The sequence below is a fragment of the Chiroxiphia lanceolata genome, chromosome 3 (assembly GCF_009829145.1).
Source record: "Chiroxiphia lanceolata isolate bChiLan1 chromosome 3, bChiLan1.pri, whole genome shotgun sequence".
Classification (NCBI taxonomy): domain Eukaryota; kingdom Metazoa; phylum Chordata; class Aves; order Passeriformes; family Pipridae; genus Chiroxiphia; species Chiroxiphia lanceolata.
Window position 1 is genome coordinate 66,524,292 of NC_045639.1, and position 6,726 is coordinate 66,531,017.

Sequence of the window (6,726 nt, forward strand, 5' to 3'; positions counted from 1 at the left end):
CCTCTGAAACGGGGCACGGACGATGTCGTCTTCAGTGAATTGGGAAAAGTGTAAAGGAGACAATCGCCTCTGAACAACACCGTGGTTCTTACACCGCCGGAGGCATGTAAGGGACTGAGGGAGGGATGGCAGTCGCTGTAAAGTTCAGAGCTCCATACATTTTTCATAGGGACAGTGCACTTGAAGTTCATGCCTGTGCGAGGCTTGTTACAGTGCTGTGTTTGTCTTTTTCAAATACGAGGACAATCCCTGAAAAGAAATGGAATGAACTTGGGTTTAATATTTCTTACTCTAAAGATGAAGATATTTCACTTCAAAAATTGAATTAGGCTCAGAGTAGGTAAAAATATATATCTTTTAAATCAATCGTGTCTCTCTGAAACATATTACATGATAATTTTGCAAAGTCCTGTCAGTGACATACAATTGAAATGCCACTTTTCCATTCCATTGTTCCCCTCGACTTATTTTTGTCAAGGATTCTCCCAGTATATTTCTGTTTGTGTGAACCTTACACAAATCTGTCAAGGTGAGAGGAACATTCGTAATAAGCAGGGAAATGTGGTTTTAAGGCTGTGGAGTAACCCCCAGGGAAATCAGATAGATGTAATACTCGAAATTGCTTTTGTTTTTTAAATTTCTACATTTCAGGTCGGTAATGCCTGTTTATATGAACTATTCCTTTTGCCAATGTCGTTTTACTCTGAGTACCTCAGCAGCCTCAGTCTAACAGGTCTTCAGACGAGATCTGGTGGAGCATGTTGCTTTACCAGAGGAATGCTTTTGAAGATGGGGCTCGCTCACTCGAAATCCTCTAAAGTTCATTCTCTGTTCTGGGCAAAAAGCCAGATGTTTTCAACGCGAGCCGAACCTCAGTTGAATCGGATTATGCCACTAAGAGATTCTCCTCTCTCCTATTCCCCCCATGGCAACCACATGTTTCCGTAAGTGGAGAGAAGATGAGTTTCATTCTCCCTGGCAGCTCTTGGAAGTGGAAGGGACAGAGCCTCCAAGGCTGCAGTGCCTGCAGCCAGGCGGTATGAGGTGAGCTGCAGGGCTGGCTGCCCCGGTGCCGCTATCCCTACTGTGTGCCGTCACTGCATGGGTCCAGCCGTAGCAAGCCGTAACTCACACACTCATGTCTGTCCTATGTATCTCTAGCACCTATTTGTTAATGTTTCCATGCTCTTCGTTAAATGGGCTCTTTCTTCGAACTGCGGCTAGATGAATGTTCTGGAAATACCCAGTGTGATGGCAGAGGAGGCTTTAGGTAAGAGATGTGTTTGCTCTGGGTGCTCAGTGGCCGTTTCAGACTAATCTGACAGCTGAGTGGATCAGAACAACAGTGTTTGTCTAACTTTATTCCTGCTGATTAAACCAAGTGAATGCATACTGAAGTCCAATTTGGGATCTGCCAATAAACATGGGGGCTGTAGGGAGCTCCTCTCCTCAGGACAGCCTCCTTGTTTGGCAACCCCCTTTTTGCTGATGCAGAGAGAAACTGTTGGTCTGTGCAGAGAGCCCCGTTGCCATTGTGACAAATGGATTTCTTGCGTGCGGAGGTCTATCATAAATGCAATGCCAAACTTTTGCTGTGTCCAATGAAATTGTTTCCAATTACTTTTCACTTTGTCTCACTACCACACCACACACGTAGCATTGCACAATGCCATGGCTTTGTGCATTTAATATTGCAGCTTAACCATGCTGGGTTTTTTCCATGATTAGACAAAATTACTAGGAGGAACAATTAAACAGGATGTATTCTGTTTAGTAATATCAGCAGTGGAGTGCATTATACAATCAGTAGTGACTGATTGAGAATGGCATTTTTTAACATTTTAATAATTGTTCAAGGTGCTGTTCATGTGGCTCAGTATCTCTCACAGTCCTGCACTCTTGGCCTGACTTCATAGTGCTAAGCATGCTCAGCTCCCTTGTAACAGTTTATCCGTGTGTTGACATTCAACTCTGGCACGTCTGGCATCTTCATTAATGTGACACCCAATTGGATTAATTTTACTACAAGGTAAGTATAGAATTTGTATAATTGTGAAAATGCATTTTTTGTTAAGCATTTCACACCCCTCCTTCAGGTGAACATGTAAGAGGTTAGTCCAATAACTCCTTTTTTATGGTTTACTCTGAAGAAGCAATTTACCTTCTAGTATTAAGTCTAGTTTTAAGTATAGGGTTTCCAAAATTGTTACATGAGTTTAAACCCAGGTTCTTGAAGCACTGACCTGTCTTGGCCTTTTTGCTCCCCAACAGCCTCCATAAATAAAAGGAAAAAAACTCTCCATGGCCACCGGAGCTCATAGGGGACCAAGGTCTTTTTACTTTTGAGTTTCTGTCAATAAACATACACAAAGCTGTTTAACAGCAGCTTCAGTGACTGGCTAATGCATGCCCAGGGGCCTGGCTTAAGCCTAAATCCTAGAGCCTGAAGCACAATCCTTGAGCTAAATGGGGAATTCCTCTCCTGAGGCTCTGACCTTGCAGCTGGGTTCTGATCCTGCTTGAGACCTAGAAGAACTTGTGACTAGAGGCTAACCAGTAGCCAGAGGGACAACGCAGCACCAGTAAAACTTACAAGGAAGGCAACAGTATCAACCAATGAAAAGATTTTATAAAGACATGCACCTACATCTCCAAGTAGATTGAACATTCTCCCTGGATGTGAGGACTTGGGCTCTCAACTTAGTTTATCCAAATTTTAGAGAATTTAAACTCACAGTCTTTCCTTCTCCAGCTGAGTCTCCTGGAATTGCTGAAATTGATTTTCTGCAGTACTATTGGCATTCCTTGGTTCCCAGCTCCGAGAAAAGAAACCCAGATTCCAACGGTTGCAGCTCTGGCCTAAGATGTGGAACAGCTGTGGGTGTTGTACTCCCAAGGCTGTCTGTCTTGTCGTGGGGATTCAGTTAGAAAATCAGCTGCCTCCATCACATTTTTTCAAGGGTGGGAAAACTGAGGTACTGAATCAGCATTAGCCAAGACATGGCCTGTCATTTCTCAAGCAAGCACCTAGGATACCAAAAGGAATAATTATGATCTTTTTTTCATCTCTCTGAATGACTATTCTATATTTGCACTTTGATTTATATCAAATATATACTCCTTATATTAATATTTATATTTTAATATTTGATATAACATTTTATTTATCTTAAACCTTTTTATTTTATAAAAACATTGCTTGATTATTACTAATAAATCAAATATTATGTTTTTTTCTTTATCACTGGAATGAAATAGTTGCAGCTGGATAAAGTGAGATCTTTCTTTAACACACTCTGCTGCAACACCAGATGGATCAACATTAGCTCAGAGCCGAGATTCATCCCACTTGTTTCTGCATGGTATTCCAGAGAGGAGTTATTAATACTTCTGGTGAGTTTGGTTTGAGCACCATCCTGAATCTGTCTAGTTTATTTGAAACAAACACAGGTATCTTAACAGGCACAGTTGCACTGGGAATTGGTGACAGCCTTTGTTATGGTGTTTTTGGGGGACAAGCAACAGCCACGGAGGCACAGTGTTGGTTTGCACAAAAGCCATTTGCTCAAAATCTTTCCAAGCCTCTTCTTAGGCAAACTTTATTACAAGAGCTCAACTACTCCATCCACCTCCCAATGCACTAAGATTCACAGAAGCAACTAGTTTCCAATATGTGAGGCTGACTATGACAAAAAGAAACAAGGGTAGAGCACAGCAGCACAACCTTCATGTTATTCCTCAGCCTCTGTGTGCCAGTGTCCCATTTTGGCACCATCATTGCTGTTGTTACAAATAATCATGGCCTCAGAATACAGCTTCTTAGGAGATGAGAAGTTATCAGTCCTGAATCTGAGCATAGCATGTCTATTCACACACACTAATGATGAACATCTATGGAAAGGCAGGAACTGTGGGATCGCAGTACACAGCCCATGTTCCCAGACAGCAACTCTGCATCTAATGAAACGAGAAGAGCATGGAGGCACACAGACAGAGCTGCTCTCCCCTCTGGCTCCTTACTCCCTTGCCTTACATGGGATGTGAGACAGCCCACCTGCATCACACAAGGGGTGAGGAAGGTTGTGGGTGACAATGCCTATTATTCACATCTATCATAAAAATATTTTATATTTCTCATTAGTTGCAAGGGGGAATATACCAACTGACTAATAATTTTTCCTCTTGTAGGGGAGTATTCACACACATGCACAGAGACAGGGAGAATTACATTGCTATACCATCGGAGCCTGAGACCAAGCAGCTTCATCCATATAAAAAAGATAAATTATACAATACAGAAAAGGTAAAATTAAATAGAATTTATTCATTTCCATCACCTTGGGTGAGCAGCAAAGGCACAATAAAAAGTACAGTAAATAATCTGCGAATGCCTTTGCTTACAATAGTACAAGGTTCACAAGCAGTTCAGAAGCGGAACATCTGGAATAGCTCAGTTTCTCTGGAGGAAAATGGGGAAAGGTCTTGTCTCACATATGTTTGCCTCTTCTTTGAAATTTCCCTTGCTTCACTGCTGCAGCTATCATTTCAGCAGTTTGTTGTAACCATGCAATCACTGGCAGCTTTTTGACAGTTGCAGACATTTACCTACTTGTCCTTTTCCTAATCTGCATAAAAATAAATGAATCCTTCAGAGATTAATTAAGAACAGTGTTAACTTTCCTGCTTTGCTTGTAGCATAGGTCACTCACAGACTCAAACTCTCAGACTGGAAAGAAAGCTGAATCTCGAAAGCAACAGCTCATCAGCTCAGAAAGCTGCAGGGAGGCAGACTGTTATTTCCCTTGCTGATATTCAGTACCGAAAAAAGCAAGCAGGAAGAAGTCCCTAACCTGGTAGCAAAAGAGAAATAAACTTATAATAGTCGTCTGTTTTTGTTTTTGTGCAGCCCAATAGCATTTTCAATCTACTCGTTCTTTTCAATAAAACCACATTAACATTACTTTTATTTGTTTTATTGTGTGATTCCTCTCCTTCCTCATTGCATAATTAACTGTTAGCCTACAGTACGCCCTGATCCAAGTGTCTCTACTTGTCCAGAAATAACAAGTTTTTTAAAAAATCCTGTTCTTCTATGGAAAAACAATAACTCTTCAACCTGGTAACTCTTAAGCAATCAAAAAATGTAATACACAGATGTGAAAAATCAAACCAGTTCCTTTTGATTTTGAAGAAGCAAGTCTTGAAAAGTCCATTTCAAGAGGAATATGACAATCTAATATTGCTTTATTTCATTACTTATCTCTACTTTATACAAAGTGCCCCAATCTTGCAGGACCTTCTCTGCCTGGGGGATTCAGGGAGCAAGTTGGAGGCATGTTTTGACCCACAACTTGGGAAACAGTTTGAAAATGGCACAGTAGACATAGCCATTCTATTTGTCTAGGAACATCTGTTTCCCTGCCATAGGAATGAACCTTTCCCACATCCCTTCTGTATGCAAAACTATTCACATACCTAAGCCCGTTAGTGGCAATCAGGAGTAGTAGCCCGATGATAACTAGAGACCAACTCCCTAAAACTGGAAAGAGAGACACACCTCACAGCAAGGGTGGTTTATTAGTCTATTTGCAAGCCAGATAATTAACAATCTGTCAAGGAGAAGCCTGGTTTACAAGAATGAAGTCACTCTTGGACTAAGAGGCATTTCACTGCTCCAATTTCATCACACCATTTCCATACAGAGATAGCTCAGTGGAATGTATTGGCCTGTGATGTATAAGAGATCATATAAGGGGATCTCAAGGTCCTCCTGGCCATGCAATCTCTGACTAAGCAGTGTCCAAACAAACACTCAAGGTGAGAAGAGAGAGACATAGAACCATAGAGTCATTTGGGTTGGGAAGGGCCTTTAGGATCATGGAGTCTAACCATTAACTCAGTGCTACCAAGGCCACCGCTAAACTATGTCCCCAAACACCACATCTACATGTCTTTTAAGTACCTCCAGGGCTGGTGACTCAACCATTTCCTCAGGCAGCCTGTTCCAACTCTGAACAACCCTTTCAGTGAAGAAATTTTTTCTAATATTTAACTAAACTATCCCTAGTGCAACTTGAGGCCTTCTCCTCTCCTCCTGTCAATTATTACCTGGGAAAAGAGACCAACTCCCACCTGGCTACAACCTCCTTTCAGTAGTTGTAGGGAACAAAGTCACCACTGAGCCTCCTTTTCTCCAGGCTAAACAACCCCAGTTCCCTCAGCCACTCCTTGTAAGACTTGTGCTCTGGACTCTTCCCTGGCTTCATTGCCCTTCTCTGAACTTGTTCCAGTATCTCAACGTCTTGAATTGAGGGGGCCAGAAATGGACACAGGATTCAAGGTGTGACCTCACCAGTGCTGAGTACAGGGGGACGATCACTGCCTTGGTCCTGCTGGCCTCACTGCTCCTGATACAGGCCAGGACTGCCAGACTCCAAGGCAAAGTGACACAGCAGTTTTGCTGGAGAATAATTCCATTTGGAAAAAGTATTTCAACTTCTAAAGAAAATCATCTCAGAGAAAGAATGAGAGTTCAAGTTGCCAGGGATGTAAGCCATTAGATGGACTGTGGAAAAATTAAAGGGGCTTCCCAAACAGCAAATGTGTTAACCTCTAGAGAAAACCAACTGTACATATTGTATGTGTATGCCTTAGTGATATTATAATACATTTCATTGACAGACTTTTGTCTTAGTTAACAACAGCAGAGGCCTCTGGGTTTTTAGT